At 35.9% G+C, this 15,665-nt stretch overlaps 1 protein-coding gene across 3 annotated transcripts in view; it reads right to left on the reverse strand.

Moving 5' to 3' along the window:
• Nucleotides 1-15,665, reverse strand: part of MTA3 (metastasis associated 1 family member 3) — a 230,276-nt gene that overhangs the window by 176,070 nt on the left and 38,541 nt on the right. The gene's annotated exons all lie outside the window — the stretch shown is intronic.

Genomic DNA, 15,665 nt, shown 5'->3' on the forward strand with positions numbered 1-15,665 from the left:
TTGAAAAGTTGATTTCAGGAATAAAAATTTTGTTTACTTCCTTTGAATGCGCTGAAAGAATCAGTATAGGAGGATCATGTAAGATAAACAGGTCTTCTTTCCAGGTCTTCTTTTAAAATAGTAATTATAAAACCCCCTCTGTTTTCCTTGAGCTGTCTGTCCTTAGTTAATCATGCCTGTACCGTATACTATAGAATTTTTAACATGGCAGACCCCTTTAAAACTAAGTCACAATTTCTCCATTAACACCTCTACATTTACCTTTTATATTACTGAATTTGACACAGAACTATAAGTCATTCAAACTGAACAGGTATCAAAGCTGCCATAGTATTAATTCCTTTTATTGCAAATTCCAGGACACAAACAGAATCATAGAATCATTTAGGTTGGAAAAGACCTTCAAGATCATCAAATCCAACCACTATCCATGGAATGGGGGAGGTTAACTTTTAACATTTTCAGTATTCCATCTGAGAAGGTTCTTAGGTTCTGTTTTACAAGCGTCAACTTCCCTCACCACCAACATACCAATTACAGCTTCTGAGAAGTGCTAGGCTACTTTTTTGAATGGCTCATATGACATACCAGTGTATCCAATTTATTTTGAGCGCTCCTTATAGTTTATTATAGCCAATCCAATCATGAAGATTAATTTTACTGAAAAACATTACTAGATAGCAGAAATATGCGTGGTGTTTCTCCTCATCAATTATTCAATGCTTAGTTCTCGTGGTTCTCTTCTAAGAAAAAGCAAAATGGTATTTTTTTTCTTAAAACGAACAAAAAAAAAATATGTTCTCCATTTCAGTTAGTCATTTTAAACAAAGGAAAGCATGACATGCCCCCCTCCAAAAACCATTTTAAGAAAAATTTTATAAAAGTATACCAAATGCAACTTTTAACTGACTACAATTAAGGTCAACTACAAGAAATTAAAGATCTGCTTAGTCAGTCTTTTAGATTTCACTTCCTGCAGATAAATATCCCCAAGGTAATTAGTACATTAGATTCACCATGATTCTATGTTCTCCTTATAAAATATCCAACTAAAAGAAAATAACTTGCAATATGAACTATGGACATTTTCTCAGAGTGCAATTCTTTTAATTTTACAGATCTCCAACAATGCTGCAATATGGTATCCTTTTAAGAAACTGAAACTTTAAATCTGTAAAAGCTGGACTTTTTTTAAAAATGGTTTTCTGGGAAACAATGCCAATTCCACTTTTAATGACAAACAACTGATGAGGTATCTGCCTGAAAAATAGCCAGGAGGACAGTTTCTAGAGATACGTGTCAGGTACAATGTCTTATTTTTGTACTTTGCACAATTTGCACTATTTTTCAAAATACCTTTTTATTCTCCCATTCAAAAAGTAATTTAGCAGTCACTTCAATCCAAACATAAACTGAACACCCCCAGTGCTCAGCTTTCTGAGTGAATCCATCTTTCATGATATGCAAAACAGAGGTACCAGCTGCTGGATCCTTAATCACATGGGACAGAAAATCTGTAGTTGCAATTTTTTGGTCATAGTAAGAAGGAAGACATATCTATGGACAGCATTTGGACACCAGACCAATAGCTTGTACCTCAGAGTTCCTCCTACTATGGAAATTCATTCAGGGCTTGACACAATCTTGAAATCAGCCAGTAGTTTTGACTCATGCATTAGTTACCCAGACTCACTAGATACCTAAGCACATAAACATGAAGGCCTGTGTAGATGTTTATGTTCTTAATGCTTGACACATCTCTAAGAAGTAAATTCAGTGTCTTCACCTTCGTGCTTCAGTTTTATACCTGTGAAACAGGAATTTCTCTTAGCTACATTACAAGGATGCAGAACAGAGAGACTTGTCAGTTCTTATCCTCCCTTAGTCCAGTTCAGCATGCAACACAATGAAATTTCCATTACTGAAATACAAGATCAGATTTAGTAGACAGCATTTAGCAGATTTTTGTCAGAACCATTGGGCAGTATATACAAACTGCAGGTAATACTAAATGTCTTTTTAAACATAGCTTCATGTGCTATATAACACTCTAAAAATTTCAACTAACCATTGAAAAAGAGGTTTCAATTCATGAACCACCTTCTCATGTTGCTATGTAGACTGCCTGTCTGCAAACTTTTTCTCTAACTTACAGATGAGAAAAGCAGCATCATATTGGATCTTCTCATACTGTCTAGCTATGAAAAAAGTTCCAGACATTAAGCCTGTCTGTGTAAAGTAAAATCTGAGCTTTCTCCTTCAATGAAAAGTTCATTAGTCCGCCTCTAAAACACTCAACATATTAATTCTGCATAAAATGAATTACAGATTCATACACAGAGGTTAATTATCACAAAACATCACACAGCTTTTGACAAACAATTGATGGGGGCATGAACAGCTTAACTGAAAAAGCTGGTTATAAAACGTCCAAGTAATTGACACTGGGAAAATAAGTTTTACATGAGGTACAGGAGAAAAAACATCTTTCAGATGGATGTACAAACTTTATCTACTGGCACTTAATGAGTTTAGCTCCACATAAACAGAATTCACAGTAAACAGCTAACTGACTGTTGGTCTTAACTAAAAGAAATTACAACCCTTCTCATTATAAAAGCTATGCAGACATAGAATTCTTATTACTCATTTTTTATTTATTTTTTTATGATTTGTGATTCTCACCGGTACTGATAATCAAAAATCATTCAGAAAAAAAGTTCAAAAATTTACACCTAACTCTGCAAAAAATACAACTGAATTATGTGCAGATAACTTTAATAAGAAAAGTAACATGAGAAAGCTTAGATTATTTTAAAAGTGTAGGCAAAAGGAAAATTATCTGTTTACCTTTCAATTGCAGAACAATTGCCCCCCCTTAGCTTGCCTGACAGATGTATATCCAAGATTTACAATTAGTGGTTCAGACAATGAGTTGTGTATCTATACAAATCTTATGCTAAAACTCAATTTATGAACATAACGCATGTATGAAGGCTAGAAACGAAAAACAGACTATATGAAGACTACATGTATAGAGACTACAAATGAAAGATATCGGGTGATACGAGCCCATTATGTGTCTACAGCAACTTAAACTGCTACTGAGCATTTTCTGAGCCACTAAAACACACACAGTCCAATTGCCTCCTATCCTCTAGAGCTCTAGTGTATAAAAAAATTCAGTCATTTTTCAGTTGAAAAATTCCTTTTGAATTAAACTGCCTCCAACGACCTTGGAGCTCTCTCAGTACTCAGCCTTGCAGTGCTTATAAATCAACCACTGATGACCAGGAGACAAGACCTCACAAAGCACTCAAAAAGAGCTTTAATTCATCATGTTCTAAATTCCTAGAAACAAACAGAAAGAATTACAGTTGGGCTCAGAATAAATTAAACTGTAACCACACAGTCATGTCCAACTTCTCCATACCACTGCATCAAGAATGGCTGGCTTATGAGAATATCCAGTGCTGCAAGAAACAAACAAACAAGGTTGCCTCTTTCCCAAAACCCTGCAGAACAGTATGCAAAAAGGAACTTCCACAGATCGAAGAACATGGAGGCATAATGTCCTAAAATCACACCATTCCTCACTTTATAGTCCTTACATTAAATCACATTTAGGTAGAATCCTCACTGTCAAGAGAAATGAAATAATAAAAAGTCAGCCCTTTCAATTTAGCTTTCTATGGCAAATCTAAAGGCAATGACCTAAATTAACATACTGCATAAAACTACAAGGTCACTTTCAGTTCAAAGACAAGGGTAAGTACTCAACTAATGAAAAAAATATCTGAAATTCACCTTTATTTTGGAATTAGCTTCTTGTACTCCTTTGACATCCGTGAATAAACCTGAACAATGTGGCTTGCACCAAGGTTTCCCACCCCTTGCCTCCATTTTACATGATGTTTTGGTTGGTAGAGACTATGCAGTGGTCTAGCACCTAGGCCAGTCTGAATACAGAATGATTACAACAGTTTTTCTGAATTCCTGAAATAACAACTCATGAGGTAATACAGTTTTCAGGAAAGCATAGTGAAAATGACTCTGTGTATAAATAACAGTACCATACTACATATGAATATTAACAATATTTAAAATACTTGTTTTGGAAAGAGGGATACAACAATGCATTGTATTCTTCAAAAAAAACCCCACTAAAGTAACAGGAAATCTTTGGTCCTGCGATTTCCTTTTTTAAAATAAACTTAATGTTATGAATACGAAAATTCCCTGTGACTAGTATTCTAAAGATAAATAGGACTATTCATTTGCATAAATTTAAACAAAACATATAATTTAGAGAATAACTTTTTCTTTAATACTCATGTATTTTGACTTATTCAAGTGTAAAAGCCACATTTCATCTGCATCTGATATTTGTTTTTCATTCTCTGCAGAATAAATTTAAAAGGGAAAACAAGCCTTAGAGTAAAACAGCAAAGGAAGCAAAAATCTTCATTTACAATATGTCCATTTAGGCAAAGTTACTGAGGTAGAAAAAAACAGCGAAGTCAATTAAACCCCAAGATGCTGCTTGAAAGGTGATTTGAGTGCTCACTGCGATACATTACTTGGGATAATAAGCACATATACAGCATACAATAAGTAACTGTATCCTTCATAAGACTGACTACCCGACAGAACTCATTTAGTATTTGAACAATCTCAGCCAAGGCTCTACAGCTATTATTAATAAAGAAATCTTTCTGACAGCAATCATCCATAACCTTCCACATCAACAACTCAGCACAGACGATTCATGTTGCACTGCAACCAGAAGGCAAAAGAGAATACAGCTACTTTAACCATTTCCTTCAAGTTGTTGAAAAATAGGAAGTTCATAACAACCACAATAAAAGAATGAGAACAGATGCCTAAATCTCCTCAAGAAGCTAAGGACAGCAGGAAATCATGGCTCTCTTGAAGACTTAAAACTCCAACTGACTTCTCTTCAAGCACAAAGCAAACTTGAGAAAGGTAGACCTGCTTTTACAATTCGGGACAGGGGAAAAAAAAGACCCCTCCAACAATCCCCAAGCAGTACAACCTGCATAACTCACCTCAACTGTTGAACAGTTTTTATAAGATCTAATTGTGAAACAGCACACTTTCCAACTCTTCTAATTTATCATTTGACTGTTAAAATAGAAGTTCTGAATCATCTGAGAATTGAAGCTCAGAAATTTGCATTACAACATTATGTAAGAATAGTATAAGTATAGAAAGTATGTAAGGAAGAACCAACTTAATCCATGTAACTGCTTGTTTGATCAAAATTATACATGCACTTAATACCTTGACAAATTGCACCAAAAGGCAACAAATATTTTTCAATAACATTACTGAAAAGACTTCATAAAACACTGTTTTATAATGCAAAGCTTCCAAATACCTAATTGAGCTTCTGTAGTATGTGTGGCTGCAACCCTAAACTACACATTTCCCTTGCATCTGCAAGGTTAGACAGAAGTAAATGAAGTAATTACCAAAAACAGCCACAAAGAGGTAATTTACATGCACTTCTGGTTTTTTAATTTACAGTAAAACTGATAAAAGTCTATAAACATGCATTTAATTGCCCAGCACATAAATCACTAACTCAGTTCCCTAGAAGAGAGATTGGCAAGACTGATGTAAAGGATATTATAATCCTATTAAAATTTGACATGAACAACATTGTAAAGACTATTTTACTATTTGTGATGATCATGCATTTGACAGTTAATTGTGCAAGATTTACTCCACTGAGTTTAGTAACAAGGAAAAAATCTGCAAATGGGACAAGTGACTACCATATTTAAATTTGCTAACCCTCAAGAAACAGCTCCTTCTTTTAGAAGGTATTATAGAAAAAATTTTCTGTTAGTCAAAGTCAAAAGTGCAACCAACAGAAACTCCATGTGAGAACAAAATATATTCGAGTAGACATAAACAGGAGTTTCATTCTAGTGTATTACCTTTGTCAAGATTCATCTCATCTAACCTTAAACATCCTCTGATCTATTTTAGGCACCCATCTTCAGCTGAAATGAATCAAGTCTAGGCAACATTATTCTACTCTGACCATACGGGTAAGTCTTACTGGGTTAGCACAATCACACCTTTTATGTCTGGTATTCTATTGCAGCTTTCACAAGTAAGAACTCCTGAATCTGCTTGTTGTGTCTTTTGTTCCACACATTTCTTCTGAAAAATTCATTAAAATAGAAAGCCATTATCTTTTAGTTGAACCAATCACCCTCAAAGATCCCTCTGCTTCTGGCATATTCTGACTGACATTTTGAAGTAATCATTTATTGTGCTGCTAAGTTACTAGATTTTCCGACAACTTTGAAGCTTCAATGCATTTCACATTGAACTTGGTGGGATAGGTGTCTACAAGGTTCCTGGGCATCTTCTTGAAGCAAATGCAAGTTAGGCATAAACATCTCCTTTTATACTTGCTCCTGAAGATAGTTTTGGTTTCAGAATATGAGCTTTGCTTTCTGCTGTCTAGATTCCTGTAAGGTCGTCTTGAATTGACAGGAAATCTGGTTTTAGACAACAGACGATGGACTCCCAAATCGCTGTATGTAGAACAAGAGAGGTGTACAAGCTACTACACAAACTAGTTCCTCCACCCCATCCAAAAAAGCACTTTATTATTGACAGCTTTTTCCACAAAAATCTTTTTAACACATGCCAACACCCTGCTCATTGAAGAGCCTAAAGCTGCTGCTGCTGTCACCTTCTGTGCGTGCACAGGAAAAGCAATTCTTTCTTTGATGATCGTACCTAAGCAAGTAGGTTTACACTAAATTCACTAATTTAATTGCAATTTGGTTCACTCAGAAAGGAAACATTAACATGGCCTCAAAATCATCAGCCCTCATGATTTCTTAAAGCCAGTGAAAGACAAAAGGCTAGACATAAACTATTTGTAAGATACTGAACTCAGAAAAAACAGAGGCAGTATTTTCTGAATTTTGTTTTCTAAGAACTGCCTATTGTATTAATGTGTCCAGTTCTAGTTCTCATATCGAACAATCGTCATAAAACTGTCACTTAGCTCAAATTACGGACCATATTTTCTGAAAATTGACAGGATACTAAGATACAATACTTGTTTATCCCGTCAGACATTTCTCATAGCCACACATTATCAGAGTCTAACAATTGCATGGCTCTCCAATTTTTAACTTAAATATTTGAATACAGAATCTTCTAAAAATATTTCACATCGCTTGATTTTTAAAAGGCCTGATTTTCATCTCCTCACAACAGAATGAAATCATTGCAACTACATCAACACTAATAGAGATAATCCAGCACACAGACTTTTGACAAGAGAATCAGATGCACCATTATAACAACTCCTGAAGGTCTCTGGCTAGTATGAGTGATTTTCAAATTCAGCAGTGGTTCTTTCAATAAATGGGAGTATTAGGTACCATGAAGTAACAGAACAGATCCCTCCTCAGGAGATTACAGTTGGGCTCCACTATTCTAAAACATATTTTTCACAGATTAAATGAAAATAAAAATTTAGTGTATATGGGAAGCATTCAAAGAACCAGAAAATACAATACACCGAGTCTAAACACTCTGAACTTTCATGTTAAAAATCCAAGCAGTATGTAGATGAGTTTCTTATCTGCTTCTTTACTTGCAACCATATTTAAGCTTAAAATCCTGGAGTTCCAATATTCCCAAACATTAACAGGCTTGAACTCCATCCATAGCTTCCATCTGATGTCTGGTCTATTAAAAACAACATACTTTCACAGTTGAGTTGCAGTAAGAAGCACAAAACCAGAGAAGACATTAGGAAACATCTCTCAGGAATTAGTTTGGTTTTTCAAAACACAGAAAGTTTTAGAAATTTTGGGTACAAGTTCTCTGTACATCATCCAAACTCTACAGCTTAAATTTCCCCAACTGTTCCCCTTCTTCCTATTAAGCCCCCAGCTACTTGAAGTCCATTAATTCTAAAATGCCTTGCCTTCAAGAAATGGAACCGACTGCACAGCAGGTGCTATTTCTAGGCACTCTCTGGATATTTTCAGATATGCAAGAGGGACTTTGGGTTTTTATACAGGTACTCTGAATATAGTTTATAATTTTATTTTTTAAAAAGAAAAAAAAAAAGCTTTGAACAGTACATCTTTCCTACAGGCTGCTTCTCCCTCCATTTCAGAGACTCTAATTCCTCTTCCTCTCTGTATCTTAGTAAGGGGGTAGTTCTCTTCCTTGCCAACCCCAAACTCTTTGTACTGCTTTAAATGGCCAGAGAGTACCCAATTGTGTCAGATCCTGGCCCCATAAAGAATTCCCCAGAACAAAATAGTCTCCTTTCAAACCCAGATACAAGAGATAAGCAGCACTGCCCTAGGAACAGAACTGTAGCTGGGAAGGGACCATAAGCATCAGAAAAATTCCATGCAGCAGTACACAGACATCCCAGTAACAGTGACTCTAAGATCAGCCCTCCAGGCTAATTAAAACAGGGCTTTGCAAACAGTTTGCCATGGCTGGTGGCAATACTCAATTAGGACTAGCAGCCAGTTCTCTAGATAAACCTTTAAACCTAATCATACCCCACCACACCTGTCAACCTCTTGATGTTTGTCTCCTTACATATACCTCTGCATGGAGACTAAAATCTCATTTCCCACCAACCGCGAAATCAACCCTAACCCTTCATGCATCCGTCATCACATTTCCCACTCCAACACACCTCTGTTTGGCCCAGTGATCTCTAGCCCCACATGACTTGCTCAGCACTCAGAATCCTTACACAGCAGGCACTATGAGCAGAGCTAGATGAGCCAACAGAAGCTGCTGCTATACACAGGGCAATTAATTAGCAGTAAAATGTTCTTACCAGACACTTTCCACAGTTCAGATAAGCATGTGCGCACTGATAGTTGCAAACAGCTACCGCTGTGATGCTGCCCAATATAAGATAGGCCGGGAATCTTTGTGTGCCCAGACACCCTTCAACCACCTGAACAACTTAAGACACAGAAAGTTCAGAGGTTAACTCCCTCTACAATCTACTTTCAAGCTGGTGGTTTTGTGCTAAATCTCAGAAATTACCCAATGCTTTTACAAGAGCGAAACAAAATTTTTTAAAGGTTAGCAGTTGCTCTATTAACTGAATCATACTATGCACATTATACTTTTTCTTATACTGCAGTATTATAATCTAATTATACTGAAGACTTTTCAGTAGGTATTAATGCTGTTAGCTTAACATTAGTGTTTGCACTTCCTAATCTTCAGGTGTTCCTTTTATTTTTAGACTGAGATTTGCTAAAAGTTCAACATATTGTCTCAAGCCTTTATGGAAAAGTCAGCTGAAACTAAGCATGCTAATGGCAATGACTGAACACACACAAAGAAGTTACATACTACCTAGCATCATCACTGGAGGGAAGGTGACTAAGTAGCAGTTTCTCTTGCAGCTTCTCTTAATGAAATATGACTCTACATAAGCACAGAAGATGATGTGGTCTAAGATCATCTTTGAAGCATAGGTGTTTTGATTAAACGACTGTCTACTCACATGCTTGTTTAGTAAGAGGTAAACTTCCGGTCCCAACTCTTTCTCTACAGATAAAGAAGCACTTCCCAAGAGTAAAAGGCAGAAGACTGTGGGCAGAATCTCATCAGCAGGCTCTTAAACTGGAGTACGATAGTAGGATCAGTTCAAGTTGGAAGGGAGCTCAGGTGTCTAGCCCAACCTTCTCCTCAAAGCAGGCTCAGCTGTAAGATCAGACCAGAGCTTTATCCACTTGGGTCTTGAAAACCTCTAAGGACAGAGATGACACAACCTCCTTGGGTACTTGCTCCACCGCCTGACCATCCTTATCCGAAAAATATTTCTGCTCATGGCCATTCTGAACATCTCATTTCAAGTTATGTCTGTTTTATCTCATCCGCCCACCTACACACCACTGTCAAGAACCTGTCTGTCTTCTCAACAACCTCCCCCAAGCTACTGGGGGCTGCTCTTGGTCCCCCCCTTGAAGCCACCTCTTGTCCAGGTTGAACAACCTCAGTTCCCTCAGCCTGTCCTTGCAGGGCAACTCCTCTATCCCCAAAAAGTGCGATGGCCTCCACTGAACTTACTTCAGTTTATCAATAATTTTCCCATATTGGGGGACCCAAACCTGGATGCAGTATCTAGATGTGATCTAATGATTACTCAGTAAAGGGGGATGATCGCTTCCCTTGATCTACAGGCAATGTGCCAGGTGACACAGCCCAGAACGCTGCAGGCCGCCTTCGCTGCCAGGGCACACTGCTGGCTTACATCCCCTTCCTGTCTGCCAGCAGCACCCCAGGGTCTTTCCCACAGAGCTGCTCCCCTCAGCCTTTTCATCCCCCCATAAGTTTCATACATTTACGAAATATATGAATAAGAGTACCTTCATATGCTGTAATCTTCCCTTTAGCTAGAACAAAATTAAAGTCATCTCAAGCCACAGAGGAAGAAAACTGTCCTTGTGATTGAGGCACACTACCAGATATAGGGTTAAATATTTTATTTTTTTTAGTCTTGTCACTCTTTCAGCCTATTTGCTACAATATTGTCCAAATTTCAGAGGACATTCAAATGATTAAAGTCGTCTCAGATAATCAATATAGTCAAAGGTCTATAAAACTACCTAAGGATCTAAGACCTTGGCAATGTGATCTGTATAAAAAGGGAGCAAATAAGAGAAATTCAAGTTAACTGTTAGCAGAGAAATCAAATTAGTTCTCTGCATTTGTAATAACTAGACAAAACTGGAGAGGTGCACATTCTTCACGAGAGATCTAAAAGACCTACCTTAAAATGAAGCATCTGTAGGAGAGGTTACAGAACAATTATACAATATCAATATTAGCACGTTATTTGAGTTTGGACAAGCATCCTCTCAAGATTTCTACAGGAACTCAAGGATACAATAGCTACTAATAGTGACATGTGAACTTAAATCCATTTGTGTTACCTAGGGCATGAAGGAGGGTTTATGGGCTAAAGAGAAAACATGGGCAACTAAGCACTGTCAAGGCTCACAACTATACTAGCCATGTCAGTAGAAATTACAACAAAGATACACTAGAGATAGGTCAGCACACCTTTCATAAAGAAAAATCACACCTCACATACATACTGAAGCTCTGCAAAGAGATCATAGGGATACGTAAGGAAGCTCAAGGTGATAGCCTACTGGACTGTAACAAATTTTAAGAAAACTAAGATCTTCTGCATGCATAAACAGCTGATGGTCTGATTCAGCATGGTTGTTCATATGCTAGTGGGCTAAATTTTCTTGAAAATGCCAATTTCAACATTTGAACATTTTACATTGCCTAACAAAGCACTGTTCTACCAAATCCTGGTACACAAAAGGTTCATTCATTATTGCTGACAAAGCAAATGTAACATCAGAAAATGTATTTCAACAAATTACACTTATCCTCTAATTTTCTTTAAAATCATAGGAGATACTTATTCCAAATTTTATTAGTTTTCTTGAAAATACAATTTAGTATTTTTTTGTTTTGTTGTTGGGGGTTTTTTTGTCAGAGAATTACTCCAAATAGTTTCATCAGATTTGCATATCATGACAAGAACAGTCATGATAAAGTTCTTTGTTAGGTTTATTTAGGAGATATCCTTTCCTTCAGAAATTTTAATCGAGCTTTGACAGGTGGGGGAACAATTATTGACCTTTGTTGACTTTGTCCCAGTGTCTCCACCTGATTCACAACCCTACAAATAAACAGAAGTAAGCATTACTTAAGAAATTACTGATTTGGCCAATGAGGTTATTTTAATTACTTGGCTTCCCTACCTATAATAACACTTTGACTGTATTTGTTTAGCTGAGCTGTCATGCATTTTACTGTGCGACAACTACAATTAGACCTACAACAGTATGCATGAGGCAGAAAGATCAGTGCAGGCATATGAGAGAAACATATTTTTTTCAATGCTTTAAAAGCAATCCTGCAGAGCAAGCAAAAAAATAAATTTCCCAGTTATTCCCATTCTTAAGCATTATCCTACTCCATGAACTACATTCCTGATGCTATGCTGGTACTTTTCTCTCTCTCATTCTCTGCTTTTTTAGCCAACCATGTAACACAACTTGTCACTGCATCAATTGTTCCACTGCTGACAAACTGGTTGAAATGCCAGAATTTGTAAACATTTGGTTTTTAAAGTTGTGAGATAGGGAAGGATCAATGTTCCATAAGTCTACCAAGTATCTGAACTGATTTGCTTCGGAGCAATTTTCCTGAGCTTTCTCATATTTCCCCATACACAAAACAGAACTAAATAAAATCTGTTAGTTAAAGGTGATAACAATTTGATCATATTCAGAACAATTTATAAAAGTACACCTTTTAAACAATTAACGATGATAATAATGACTTGCCCAAAGCAAAACTGTACAGGGGGGGTTTGTTGTTTGTTCTTTTGTTTTGTTTTTTTGAACTTACTAGTCACATATTTTATAAGTTATTAATCAAATACAGTAGGTGGATGCACCAGACAGCAGCTTCTGGCCATCACATGCAGAGAACCAGGTACCTTGCTCCTGGACTGTAGAGTAGGGATGCTTGAAACAAGATACTCTTTGTCCAAATGTGTGCTTTCATCCTCCAAGATAAACCTTTTTATTCCTGCTTTGTACAGAGGAGCAGAATGTTACCCCACACTGGAAACAGATTTGAAAATAAACAACTGGTATATTCACAGAATAAGCCACTGGAGAATGTGTTGTTAAAAGTAAAGAAAGGACCTTTAGTATTGTACTAGCCAGAATTTGAATCAATGCTGTAAAATATAGTCTCCTGTTCTCCGGTGTAATAAAAGCAACTAAAAAGACTCTCAAAATCTTCAAACTAGAGTCTAGAAAGGCTGGAGCACTGAGGTGGAAGGAAGGGCTTCACAGAACCATAATATCATTTAAATCTGACAACTTTGATCATAGTTTTACTCCCAAAGATGTTCATAACAAAAGTCATAAGAGACTGCTGAAAGAAATCTGGTCTGGTCTTTCTCCAAAGTTATAGTCTTCAGTAAATGTGCAATCTAAGTGATTTAGCCAAATCACTACAAACAAAAGCAGTGTAGATAAACAAAGCTTAGGTATTTTCAATCAGATTTAAAGTATGTTTGTATTTGTTTACTGTAATTGTGTAAAGGATTTATGATTCAATGTATCTCAAAGTGGGAAAACAGTTGGATCCAATACTTTATTACGTAACTTGATTTTAATAAACCTTTTAGTCTTTTAAAAAGTAAACATTCTTTTCATTTAAAAAATTAAAGAGAAATATAAAGTTATCCAATTCACCCATGGGGTGGGGGGGGATGGGGGTGGGGATGGTATGCTGCATTATCCAAAGTTTGGCCTAAACACCAGGTTTTGGAGTATGTTTTATTTATGGATGGAAAATGGTAACATCAATGGAAGGTGGGGGGGGGAATCTACTCCCACAAAAAAAATGCATATAGTTCTCCAATAAACATTTAAAAAAATTAGCCCATTCAGACAGAAAACAAATTATCATAGTATAGAGAAAATGCAAGCAATTGTAATTTTTCATCTACTAGAATACATCCGTGTGTTTATATAAAAATAATTTAATGTTTATAGTAGATGTAGAAGGGCTTCCACAGTTCAAAGAACTTTTTTCATTTTTCAGCCACTTTGTGAATGGTCTTCTGAAAGCTAATCTGAACTGGCATGTCTTCAGTCATTTGAATTGGATTTATATGCCAGTAAGTTTTAAAATAACATAACTGATGGTGTGTGACTCTTCAATTTTTCTAAATCTTTTTTTTAAAAAATGGCTTTGGGGATTTTCTGTAAACATAAAATATGCCTACCAACAACATTCAAAAAGGTGTACTTCCTATACATTAAAGGACAAATTTTAGGTGTGAATAAAGTTAGCAATGCTTTCTATTTTATTATATAATACTATTATTAGATGACATAAAAACTAATTTTTCTCAAGTGATCCCTAACTAAGGTGATTGTTCTAGGCTTTTAGTTTTTATAGTCATACATTATGGCATAAATAATTTGGACATACAGATCATTAGCCACTTTCAAAAATACAGGCTGAAAAATTTATTTCAAGATTCAGATATCTTCACAGAATCCAAACATATGTATTTCATTCTGTTAATTTTAAACATTGTTTAGATTTGTTTTCATGAATGAAAAGGCTTGACAGTGAATGGATTAACTTTCAGGCTGCCAGCTTGCATAAAGACACAGTAACAGCTAAATCATCTTTTTCTCTTCCTTGGAGGTTAGAAGGCTACAGAAACATTTAGAGAACAATCAGTCAAAACTACAAGAATTCAGATATTTTTATCCTAAAACCAAACTCTTTTTTCCACTACCCACTGGAAATAAGTGCAGATTAATCCAGAGAAACTGCCAAAGAAGCGTTCTGTATACCACAAGATCTTTGGTTTGTGGGCAACTTCGTTTTTCTGAACCTTAATAACTGACGGACTATTATTGCCTACTAAAGACTGCAAGAAGACTGCATCACTTATTGCACTTTGGGGATTAATGGGGTGTGAGAAAAACAAGACAGTAACACACAGTGAAATCCTGTCTTCATGACGTAAGAAAAAGATCTTCTACTCATTTTACTGAATCAAGGATTTAACTCAAAATTACATTCCAGAAGAACTCAGTAACTTAACTTTTAATAAATAAAGAATTTAATTTTAGAAAAAAAATGAGTAAAATTTCCATGGGAAAAACATTTATTTTATATGTAGTATTCTCTACTCCATGATCAGACTCTGTCTTTAATAATTTAAGTAGCAGTATTCAGTAGAAAAAGACTTCCTGCCTGGCAGACAACCCCCAGCTCATCCTGAAAACCCAACAATTCAACCAGCTACTTCAGAAGTACATCAGTACTTCCTGGCTACCTGATACACACATTGAGACAGTCATTTTCTCTTAGTCCTCTGGGAAGCTTTCCTCTTGAGCATATGAATGTCTACATAATTATTTGTTTTCCTATGAGAGGCATATTATACAGCAAGAATAGCAGCGTATCATATTCTAGTCATAAACTTGTTCTGAAACAAGTCTGTATGCCTAATAAACAAATCTGGAAAAGACTACCTATAGTTTATTTCTGGATATTAAAATAAAATTCAGAATAATAATGCAGGTGAGCTACTAAACAGCATCCATTGTAAAATAATCTGCCACTTGCCAGAAATCAAATCATTTTTGGTTTATACAGTTTATTAAATAAGCTTTGTAAAAATTATGCTTATTTTCTATGGAAAAAAAAAGTACAGCAGAAAAAAAGCACAGCCCATGACAAATGGAAAACACACCATTTAAGGTTACAAACATACATATTTGGGGCATTCAGAACTGCTTTGACTTACTGCAAGTGATATTCCTGTCACATAATCTTATTAAGGAATAAATACCAAGATTCTTGAAAATAGTATCTACATCTAGATACTTCTCAGGAAACTTTTTCTTTTGCCAGCACTCAATGTAGAGTGCACATTTCACTGACAAAATGAGCTCATTTTAAAATTTACTAAGTAAATATTGCAAACATAAGACACAGCTGCTCATGCTTCTTAAATAACACCCAAATACTAAATAAATATT

Source organism: Accipiter gentilis, chromosome 30 (assembly GCF_929443795.1).
Source record: "Accipiter gentilis chromosome 30, bAccGen1.1, whole genome shotgun sequence".
Lineage (NCBI taxonomy): Eukaryota > Metazoa > Chordata > Aves > Accipitriformes > Accipitridae > Astur > Astur gentilis.